At 42.5% G+C, this 12,136-nt stretch overlaps 1 protein-coding gene across 4 annotated transcripts in view; it reads right to left on the reverse strand.

The window, feature by feature from the left end:
• LGSN (lengsin, lens protein with glutamine synthetase domain) overlaps positions 1–12,136 on the reverse strand; it is a 383,291-nt gene that overhangs the window by 22,723 nt on the left and 348,432 nt on the right. For 3 of the 4 annotated variants that reach the window (XM_081941753.1, XM_081941752.1, XM_081941754.1), the window contains exon 2: positions 5,905–6,036. The exons of the other annotated variant lie outside the window; for it this stretch is intronic. The gene's annotated coding sequence lies outside the window, so the exon portion shown is untranslated. The remainder of the gene's footprint in view (positions 1–5,904; positions 6,037–12,136) is intronic. 4 annotated transcript variants of the gene reach the window in all.

Consider the following 12,136-nt stretch of genomic DNA (forward strand, 5'->3'; position numbering starts at 1 on the left):
CAGGAAGGACATGTGGCAAGTAGGGAAGCATGGCAGGGCTGCGGGCCACAGGAAAGGGAGTAGGGGAGGTTGGGACAGGATGGGGGCAGTGGCAGCTAGCTAAGCCATGATTCACAGGCTTACCTGGCAGGTAGATCAGGGGCACAGCGCTTAAGGCAGGCAAGCTGCAGAGCAGAGACTGGGCAGGGTGAGTGAGTGGCGACAGGGGGCCGGGCTTGGGGGCCGGGCCAGCCAGCGGTTGCTACTGGTTCGGCGACCCAGGTAAAATGTCCACTACACGTTTTCCCAAACCAGTCTGAACCAGTAGGATTTCACCCCGGCTTTTTTGCCCCAGTAAAGCAAATCACCACAGTTAAGTGAATCATATCATTGTTAAGTGAATTCAGCTTTCCCTGCCTTGACTTTGCATCTTGAAAGCTCTTTGGGGAAGTCACAAGTGGTGATCAAATGACTCTGGAATGCTGCAACTATTGTAAATACGTACCGATTGTCAAGTGTCTGAATTTTGATCATGTGACTGTGAGGAAAACTGTAACAGTTGTAAGTATAAGGACCCGTTATACCAGGGGTGTCCAAACTTGGGAACTTTAAGACTTATGGACTTCAACTCCCAGAATTCCCCAGCCAGCCATGGCTGGCTGGGGAATTCTGGGAGTTGAAGTTCACAAGTCTTAAAGTTCCCAAGTTTGGACACCCCTGCGTTATACAGTCATCTTTTTCGGTGCCATATAAATTGCAACTGTGAACAGTCGCTAAATGAATGGCGGTCAATCGAGGACTACCTGTCTACCACCCCAACGAGGCCATCGAAGTGATGTCCCGGTGCTTGGAAGCCGTACGGGTCTGGATGGATGACAACCGACTCAAGCTCAACCCCTCCAAGACGGAGTGGCTGTGGGTTCCGGCCCCCCGGTTCAACCAGTTACTTCCATCTCTGGCCATTGGGGGCGTACAACTGGCCCCCGTGGAGCGGGCGTGCAATTTGGGCGTCCTCCTGGATACCCGGCTGTCCATGGATGACCATGTGACAGCCGTGGCAAGGGGGGCGTTCCACCTGGTGCACCAATTGCGCCCCCTATTGGACCGGGATGCCTTACGCACAGTCACTCATGCGCTGGTGACGTCTCGCCTCGACTACTGCAATGCTCTCTACATGGGGCTTCCCTTGAAATGCACTCGGAGACTTCAGTTGGTCCAGAATGCGGCCGCGCGGGTGATTATGGGGAGTACGAGGTACTCCCATGTGACACCTCTCCTGCGCGAGCTGCACTGGCTTCCTGTGGTCTATCGGGTGCGTTTCAAGGTATGGATAACGATCTTCAAAGCGCTCCATGGCTCAGGACCTAGTTACTTACGGGATCGTATCCTGCCCCATACATCCCTGCGACCAATTCGCTCGTACAGAGAGGGACTTCTCCAGGTGCCGTCTACCAGACAGTGTCCGGGGGCGACGCCTAGGAGCAGAGCCTTCTCTGTGACGGGCCCAGCGCTGTGGAATGACCTCCCCCCTGATATCAGGACTACCCTGACCTCCGCTCCTTCCGCGCAAAGCTCAAGACCCACCTCTTCCAAGTAGCTGGCCTGGCTCAACCATAGTTTTACCATATCGCTCCTGACGGGTTTTTTAATTGTGTATTTTGTATCTTAATTGAGGGGATTTTAAATTGAATTTTAATTCTATTTTATTCATCTGTTTACCTCCTCCATGCATATGTATATGTATATGTACTGTTTATATTTGTATATTTTATGTGTTTTTATTGTACGCCGCCCCGAGTCCTTCTGGAGAGGGTGCGGCTAACAAATAAAATTTGATTTGATTTGATTTACCTTAATCCACAGTTAAAAGTCACGACTATCCATGAAAATGATCTGACTATATTCCAATGAGTGCTAACCCGGGTTTAGGATTTGATTACAAAGAACAGCCCATTAAAAACAAGAAAGATACAAGACCCATGAAAGTTTATAGGAGGCTAATCCACTCAAACACCAGAATCAGGAAAATTGGGAAGAAAAACAGTCATGTAGACCAACTTCACCCAATACATTTCATGGCTGAGCAGCAATTTGTTCAGATTTCCCCAAGGTTTATCTCACAACGGGCTTATTATCCCATACAATTTAAAATTACCTTTTAAAAAACTTGTATGCTGAGATATCCTGCATTTCTATAAAAGTCAGTGATTTGTTTGTCTCTGGTTGATGATGGGCTTTCCCTTCTCACAATTTCTTAAAAATCATTTGACTGAACTTGGATTGTGAGCTTCTCCAAAATAGGAAAGTACTCCTTAAAAAGAATCATAACTACCCTTTTCGTGATTCAAATGTCAGTTCAAGTCATTGTGCAGAGGGGTTTTGTTTTGTTTTTATTTCAAATATTTATATGGTATGACTCTGGGAGACTAACAACCAATTTATTAAAAAAAATACAAAAGAACCCCATAACTAAGCAAGGTTAAAATAATCCAATGCAAAGAAAAAACCTGGCCCCGTACCTTATTAAATATATATTCCAGGCATTCGGGTCAAATATATATACTGGGCTCCAATGACATCTTGACCCTAATGCCTGGGGAGATAGCCAAGTCTTCATGGCTGTCTGGAAGATCAAGAGGGTTGGGGCATAGGCCAGGCATTGCAGACAAGTTTATCCCAGACAAGTTTGGTTTTGCACATATCAGCTGTTTAAGGTACCCTAGGAAACCAAGATTAAGAATACTAATTCTTAAGAATACTATTCTGATTGGAAGGTTAAAGTAACAGAAACTTACAAATCTGAAAGCATTTTCCCCCTCCCCTGCCTTTCCAATCCAGAAACTAGAGAGAGTCAATTCTGAGATGCTTTCTCAATTTACATTTCTGGTTTGGACTCAGATTTCGTTTAGCAGACATTTCTCTAGGCTGCTGCCCTTCCTACTGTCTCTCAATTTCAGTTGCAGAACCGAAACTGGAGCACGGGAGCAGGGGGGGGAGCGCTGGAAACCAGAAGAGCAGTTCCCCAGCATGCATGCATGCACCAAGAACCTGAGCTTTCGGTTTCTGGCATGTGCATGCGTGCCAGTCACCTGGTCTTCTGATTTCTGGCACACATGCATGCGTGAAGATCTTCTGGCCGGCGTGCATGCACGTGCCGGAAATGAGAAGCTCAGTTTCCCGGCATGCACATGCGTGCCAGGGAGCTATTCTTCCCATTTCCAAATCTTCTGCTCACGTAAAGACCAGCTGAACGGTGTGCTTGTGCATGTCGGAACCCGTAACAGCAACGGATAATGGCTGGTGTGCCTGAAGAGATGGCTCTGTTTGCCACTTCTGGCATGCATGCCACAGGTTCACCATCACGGCTCTAGGGTGTTGTTCTTCCTCCTGTCTCTCAAGTTTACTCTCCTAATCTATTACAATATGACAATACATTATGTGAATAATAAGATATGTGGATTCTTCACATAGTAGGCCACATACATAGCATGTTTTTAAAAACTCTGGCTTAGATGTGCAGCTTCTGGGCCACTCTGGAAGTTTATGGACTTTCCTGTTTCACAACTGTCTACAACTAATGATGTGCTGGAGCACGCTTCTACTGGCTCCAATGAGAGTGAATTGTTAAATCTTCTGGATTTTTGCAAGCTGGTTGAGAGTGGAGCTGGTATCTAACACTTATCATCCCAGTCAGCTATTTCGCGGCTTATAGACTAGCAGCAGTAGCAATGGAATCAGTCTTCTTACCTCCATTCCCCCATTTGGTTAAAGTAGTTAAAGGTGCTGGCCTAGAAATCAGGACACTGAGTTTTAGTCCTGCCTTAACCCTGAAAGCCAACTGGGTGAATTTAGGTCATTTACTAGGAGACTGGGAGTTCTAGTCTGCTTTAGGAATGAAACTTGGCTGGGTGACCTTGGGCCAGTCAGTTTCTCTAAGCCCAATTTACCACATAGAGTTGTTGTTTTGGGAAAGTGAGGAGAAAGGTAATTTGGTATGCTCACCACCTAGAGTTACTTATAAAGCAATAAGGTGGGATAAAAATCTAATAAATAGTTGCCCTGTGTATTAGATATTTCTTAATAAAAACAAATTCAAAAGGTACAATAAAAATCAAAATGAATAATAAATAATGAGATGCCAAATAAATTATATTCTTTCTCTAGTTTACATTTTCGGGACATACTGGTAATGTGTGCCTTTATATGGTAGTTTTCTCCCTTCCTCCCTCTTAGGAGGACTGGAATCTCAGAAGATGGCTGAGAAATGTATTAAATAAATGAACGAAATGTAAACAAAAATCCTCATCAAGTATGTCAAGAAGTCTTAGGCCAGTTCAAAGCTGAATCCACAGAGGAGACACTGCGTACCTTTTCCATAACACCCTTAGGTATTCTTCTACAAACATAAACCAGATGCACCAGAGGTCTTTTTTAAGTATACTTTATATAAGGTTTTAAAAATAGACTAAGACCATTCAAAGTTCAGGTAAATCATGTCCAGTACTGTCAAGAGATTTCTGCTTCTGGACTCTGTGCCACGTACTACAATAATAATTTTAGCCAACGATATAAACGGACAGAGATTTAAGAAAAATTAAAAAATAGTTTTGAAATGATGAATGATCATGATTTTAACCAGGTGACAAGAGTATGCCGAAAAGTATCATATAAAAAAGGATTTCTGATGGGATTTGATTCAGGATGTTGTGCTTTAAAGGTTAAGCAAAGTTTAAGAGGCAAAATTATTTCTAAATATGAGATTTTATGAAGGACGTGATCCTGCCCATTAAAGGAAGGTCAATTCTTGCAACTGGGATTTGGAAAAGAGAGCTGTCTTTGTAAGTAAGTAGAAAGTGCAAGTTCTAAACAATCCTAGTCAAAGGTCATTAAGCAATGGCCAGTTACTTTATTCGTGTCTACTCAGAGGCAAATCCCACCAAGTTCAATAGGACTTACTTCCTGAGTTTTATGGAGAGAAGGGTTATTAATAGCTGACTCTCAGAGTTATTGTAGGTACAAAGTACATTTCACAATCCATTATAGAAGATAGAATTACCGCAGAGAAAAGTGCTAGAAAGTCTTGAGGAAAACTCCAGTATTAGAGGCCACTTGCCTCTGAAACCTGTATGCTGGCAAACATTAGCATGAAAGTACTATTGCACTCAGGTCCTGCTTATGGGCTTCTCATACTGTACATATCTAATCGACCACTCTGGCTGATCTAAGCAGTCTTTATTTTTTTAAAAAAGAAATACATTGGTTGCTTTACCTGCTTTTCCAAAATAATAGAATACACTGAAAACCTAAAATCATGATGATACACCAAATGTGAAATTGTCAGATGAACTTCAAGCCCTCACTGCTCAGCCTGAGCCAGCCAGTCATCTTATAAACACACACAAACACACACACACACATACACACACACACACACACACAATGAGGGTAGAGGTGGGTTGCTACCAGTTCAGCCCGGTTCAGCCAAACTGGTAATGGAATGTTGGCCTGGCAACCCAGGCTTGCCACGCCTCTGAACCAGTTGCCCGGTTGGCATGACATGTTTCTTTGGCATTTTTTAATGTTCTGCACATGCACTGACCTATTTATAGGCCACTGTGCATCCTCATCCTACCCCTGGATGATGGGCATGAAAAGAGGTTCATTTAACTAAAGAAAAAACACGCTGCACGCTGAAAGAATGTTCATTCACTGTATCATAAGGGAGAATGGAGTATATAAAAACTCCATTTTAAACAATAACAGTTAGCAAGTATTTTATATTTCATAGCATACGTAATCAAGTGTGCCGGGTGGTATCCCTCTTCTGAGACAGGCTACTCCCTGTTAACACTGTAGGGAAATGGGGGATCCAAAATTCAGGAATCATAATGAAGCACAGAAAAAAGATAAAAGCCAATGACCTACCACAATTATTTTAAGATCCTCAGTGTAGTATTTTGTTGTGATTTAGGGTAAAGTGAAGATGAGTCCTGGAGTTCCAGGTAGCTTATATGGACATCTCCTTCATTTTATCCCCACAGGAACATCCCTGTGAGCCTGGTAGAGAGAAATGACCAAAAATCAACTTTGCAAAAATCAAGTTACCTTCGTCAGATGACAATAACTTAACACTGGGCCTTCCCAGTGTTACAGATACTACAGATAGTCCTCAACTTACAACTGTAATGAGGCTTGCATATTAATGGTTGAATGTTACAATGGCATTAAGCATTTCACTTAAAGATGCCTCATTCTTGCTGCACCCAATGCAATTATTAAACAAATGTGCAGGCCATTAAGTAAAGCACAGAGTATCTCAGGGGTGAAGGTCCTGGGCCTCTCAAGGCTTTCCCCAACCCTGAGGCTCACGGTGCTCTCCTCCTTGTCACTCCAGGTTTCCCTGATTTGGTCCCAAGCCAGAGAAGGGAGCCTAAAGCCTGTCAGCAGATGCAATCGGCACATGGAAGATACTTACGCCCTTTAGGCTACTTTCCATTTGATCACTCTAGTCTAGGGCCTTGCAGGACTCGGCCTGCTCCTCAAACCATCTCCAGGGCCCAGCGTCACCAAACTAACTTTTGGGGTTTTGCAGAGGAGCCTAACGTGACGCGAGGCTCAGTTTTCTTGCAGAGGCTGCCAACATCATGGCAGCTTTGTGCTATTCTCCTAGAAAACAGCACTCCTAGCCAGATTCTAGGAGCTTCCATTCTTTAAGGAATAAATCTCCTGTCTACAACACAATCCTTTCAGCACTCTCAGAGAGCTAACAACCAGAAGGCTGCAAAGAATATAAATCCTTCCATTCCCCACCAGTTCAGTCAGAACTGAAGAAGCTTCTTGGATGAGAAGCAACATGTTTTCAAGGGGAGAAAAAAAACCCAAGAAAGTCTAGTCACCTTTTGGAAAAGCACCTTTAGGACAACCATGACCTGGATGAGTGCAAATTTCCATAAACATTCCACAGATAAATGAAGCCACTTGTAACTGCTTTGTGAGTGCTGGGGGTTTCTTTAGGCTCCCTAGCACAGCTGTGTCAGAAGAATAATTTGGGGTTCCAACTGGAGTCAGGACTGTGCAAGAATAATAAAAAATGAGATCCAGACAACTGTGAGGAAAGAAGAAATATTTATTCCTTTTTTTTTTTTTTTGAAAAAAAGTTTTTTATTGGTTTTACAAAATTTTAAGGAAAGGGGTAATGGGTATGGGTACAAATTTTGACAGCTACATCGTGCAGGAAATGGTATTCCCCCCAAGTCTCATAACCTTTACAAAATGATAAACAAAATGTTATTGCTTAACTAAATCTTGACAGCTTATTTTTACATTGTATCTTTCAATGAATTCAATCATTTACTTTGCATCTAACAAAAAGATTCATTGTATCAGCAATTGCAATGTTTTTCTAACTTACTTTTGTGATCTGAGTCTTCTCATTGTTGCCTCCTCCCCCCCGCCTGCCCGCAAAGCCTCGGCCCCTCCCTCCTTCATATCTTGTGTATTGTCTTTCGCTTTGTCTAGGAGAGCTTTGTTTTTTTCCATGAAGGCCTCCGACTGCATAATTGTATTAATTCTAACTCTGCCACCCTCCCAGAAAATCAACATACCTTCTGGCAATAGCCACCAAAACCAAAATCCATTATCAAATAATTTTTTTGCTAATAGTGAATATTTTTTCCTCTTATCTCTTACTTTCTTTGGGATTTGTTTCAGAATGGCTATCTCTTTGTCCTTGTATTTTAATGTTTGCCCCCTTTGTGCCCCCAGAATCTCATCTCTTGTAGCCTTTCTAAGAAATTTAATATGAACCTCTCTTGGAACATTGTGTGTTCTAGCATAAGCTGAATTAACTCTATAAACCAAGTCAATATCCCATCCTAGCTGCTGTTTGTCTTTTTTAATATATTCAGCTAACATTGTTGTCATGATCTCCTTCAAGTCTTCATTGTCAGTCTCAATTACATTTTGAAATCTAAGGAAAAAAGACATCCTTTCAAATTCCATTTTTATCATGTGGTTCTCAAGTTCTAAATTTCCTCTCTGGACAACCTTCACCTCCCCCCTCATCTAAGTTGTCCTCTCCTCCAGAAGGTCTAGTCTTTGCTTGTTTTGTGCAGTTTGGTTTTGATTTTCTCTGAGTTGTTCATTCATTTCTCTCAGTTGATTTTTCAGTTCATCCTGCCCTTTTAAAATCTTTTGAAGCAGCTGGTGAGTTACTGATTCCTCTTCAGGGGCTTTAAGTTGTAGAAACGATGTTAGTGACTGTTGACCAATTGGGCTGGATGTTGAAGATGTTGGAGCAGAACCTGGTTTCCCAGGTGGTGGTTTCTTCCGAGCCATCTTAAAAAAAAAGCTCAGAGATATCTATGTCCATACAGAGAAATGGCGACTGTGGAAAAGCACAATCAAGAGAGACCACGAGGCAGACAGTCCAGATAGGAATGGAGACCTTTTATATAGTTCAAATCCACTCAATTAAGTCAGTTATTCCAGATCCAAGATACTATGTAGCAAGAGATGTTTCTGAGAGTCACGGAGGCCAAAGTACAATGCCAGCAATTTTCATAAGGGAAGTCTAATTTCAAAGAGCATAAAGACGGAGGAAGTATGCCATCTTGCCTCACCAGCACCGGAGGTCAGGAAGCAACAAGTCAATAGTTTTCAAAGTTTTTAAAGGAGTCAGATCATTACTTTTCTTTCACAATTGCATTAAGAAAGTCATTTTGCCGTTGCTTATAACAAGTGTGATTCCTTTTAAAACTCTCTTTCTCTCCTCCGAGAGAGAGGAGATGAATCCAAAGCCGCTTTTCCGAGGGGGGGGGAAATCCCCCTCCCTCCAATCACACTTCCCAGGAGAAGATTGAAAGTCTTTTTAAAAGCTGATGTTCTTTCATTTAAATATCAAAGGGATAATTGAAGAGGATTCCCATCTCACCGCACTTCAGCTGTAGCCTTCAGATTGTCGATCATCCAGCTGCCTCGAAAAAAAGAGCGGGGGAGCATAGGAGCTCCATTGTGCACCCCCTCTCGCTTCTCGGCTCCTTGGGCAATGCCAGAGATCCCCCCGCGGCCGCTGCCGATGCAGGGGACCCCCAGCGAGCAGCCCCTAAGGCAGGGCGCCCCTTCAAGGCACCCTGTGCCCCTCCCCCAAGCCGAGGAGAGCCCACCAAGAGAGCGCAGGGTGGACAACAGGTCCGTCGCTCTCAACAACCGGAAGCAGAATCAAGAAATATTTATTCCTAAAAGCAAAACAGTTTGCCTTTAGGGGAAGGCTGCAGAGAAAATGGGTACAGCAGCAGATTTTAGTAAGGGGAGCTTGTTGGGGTGAAGTGTCTGCATGATGATTCTAGGGTGACACTTGAGGACCGTGTATATGTGTGCAGCTATACTTATTCTTGTAAATATGTAGTTCCTCTGGGAGACCTAATTTAATTAACTCTGTTTGTGTTTGCAGATCTTATCCTTTGATGAGTGGATCAAGTCTGGACAACTTATTTGGGAGTTTTGAGGAAGTTTGATAATTTCAGTTGATTAATTTAGTTTCAAGTCTGACTGTCAACTGTCTAGTGGAGACACTGATTCACAGACCATTGGGGATTCTGTTAATATTTTAAGGGAAGATAGGAACAGTATAAAGAATAAAATATATTTGGATATTGTTATGTCTTAGCTTCGGAGACATGGTTCCGTCTCCGAGGCTCACCATTGGTCGAGGAGCGCACGTGGCGAGAGCAGAAAAGTCACCGTGCTCTGATTGGCTAACCGTGGGACTGCCTGCATATAAATTGCTGTCAAGCGGGAACTGTTCAAGCTTACTGGTTCTAGAGTTGCTGTTGGGTTAGCTGTTCTAATAAAGCCTTGCTATCCGAGTCCTGCCTTGCCTCAGTCATTGCCACCCCACTGGAATTGAATACTTCTCACAAAACTTCTCACAGCTGAAAAGCCTGCTTGGGAGGCCTGGGGGAATCCCGAGAGGCAGAGGGAAGCCTTGGGAGGATGAGAAGTTAAGCTTCATCCATAGGTTATAAGTTTATCTTTCATGTGCCGGTTGCTTCTGCTGACTAGCTTTAGGCTCCCTTGGGTGACTGAATGGCTGGCCTGAGAGGAGGCCAGGTCCTGGGGGAATCCCAAGGAGCAGAGGCAAGCCTTGGGAGGCCTTCAGATATCTGGATGGGAAATAGGCTGAAGGCCTACAGGTTTAACTGCCTTCTGTAGGCTTCTTTGGCCTCCCTTGTGTGCCTGAGTGGCTGGCTTGGGAGCGGCCTGAGGCCTGCTGGAACCCAACTGGATCGGTGGAAGGATAAGCGAGGAGGGCTTTTGCAGCATCCTTATGGTTGGTCATAAGGGTCAACATAGGCAGAGGAACTGCAAGGCCATAATTTTGAAACTGGGTCATGAGAACCTTCCTTAAGGTTGTAAATTTGAAGTTTACAGATGATTTACATCTTAGACTTGAAGTCTTCACCATTGTGATTTTTAAGACATGGGCTATGGCTTAGCAGAGCAATCCTTTCATCTTCTCTATGCAGACCATTATATCCTCAGAAGCTGCGCTAAGCAGGAGCTCTTTTGAATAATCCAGTTTTAAAGTTGAAGATTCATTTTTGGACTCCCATGTATCAACCACCAAATGTGCAGTGTCAGATCATACTAACATCCTCTGAAGCATCACTATTAAAATAGATAAAATGTCATATTCTTGTTTTGAATGAAGTCATATTTGAAATACTAATGCAGCAAGGAATTAATCCATGAAAATACTACCAGGTAGTTCTCAACTTACACCAATTCGTTTAATGGCTTTTCAAAGATACAATGGCACTGAAAGAAGTGACTTATTTTCACACATACAACCATTGCAGTCATGCGATCAAAATTTGGCAACTGACTCATATTTATGACAGTTGCAGTGTCCTGGGGTCATGTGATCACCTTGACAAGCAAAGTCAATGGGGAATCCAGATTCACTTAACAGCCGTGTTACTAAATTAAAAACCGCAGTGATTCACTTAAAACTGTAGCAAGAAAGATCATAAAATGGGGCAAAAATTTCACTTAACAACTGTCTTACTTAGCAATGGAAATTGAGGTTCAGTTGTGGTTTTAAGTCCAGGATTATTTTATTATAATTTAAGTCCACATTATTTAAACCCTTGGGAACTTCTGAAAAAAAACCCATTGACTACAGTGGTCTACAGGCTACAGCTAAGGAACCCACACAATAAAATAATATATGGACAAGGCCACTATAGCTTTTTAACTGTTTAGCTCACTCTGACCAAAACTAGGGAGAAGGCACCATTTTCCAATATTCTTTTTCTAGATGTGAAATGGAAAACTGCCATGTAATTACTCTATTGTTATCCACAAAGTTCACTATTGGATTTATGTTGCAATACACAGAGAACAAGGTGCTATGAGTAGATGTGCCAGTACAAATTGTGATGACAAAAATATTACCAAATGTCTATTGCAATGTCATGACCCATCTTTTATACTTGTGCCCTGAAGTTGGATGTATATTCATAAGCTGCATGGTTTGTTCTACAACAATGTGTTGCTTTTTTTTTCATTCACACCCCTCTTGTATTGTGTCTAACATTCCTAGGAATGTTACGCTTAAGGTTAAACATTTCTACGCAAAGCTTATTCTGTATATAGAAATAGACATCATTCCCTTGGGTACAATCATCTTCACAAATCTTTTCCACAGCCATGAACCACTATTCCATGTCTTGACAATATTTTTTCTTCTCCTAGTTTTCAGCTGCAATACCGCATTCTGAATCAATCATTCTGACATCTATATTTCCTTCCGGTTGTTTTCATCTCAAAAACAATGGAAAGAAGAACAATGAAGATGGCTGTCCTATTTTGGTTCAAGAGATCAAAGAATTATTTTGAAGTCTTCATGTTGTTGTTGTTTTTTAAGTCACCTTTGTCTTTGCAGAGCTGAGAACACTTCTATATTATCCTCCCCATAACCATCAGAAAGCAGTTTAAAACTGCCGTTGGTTTAGCTTTTGCTGGTCTTGAAATGAAAAGATCAGTGATAAAGACAATGAAAGCCTTAGATAGGCTTGGTGGAAATGAAGGCCAGGTAAGTCCCCAATGTACAGACATTTGTTCAGCAACTATTTGAAGTTACAAAGACACTGAA

This window comes from Natrix helvetica, assembly GCF_964273705.1.
Source record: "Natrix helvetica genome assembly, chromosome: 2".
NCBI lineage: Eukaryota > Metazoa > Chordata > Lepidosauria > Squamata > Natricidae > Natrix > Natrix helvetica.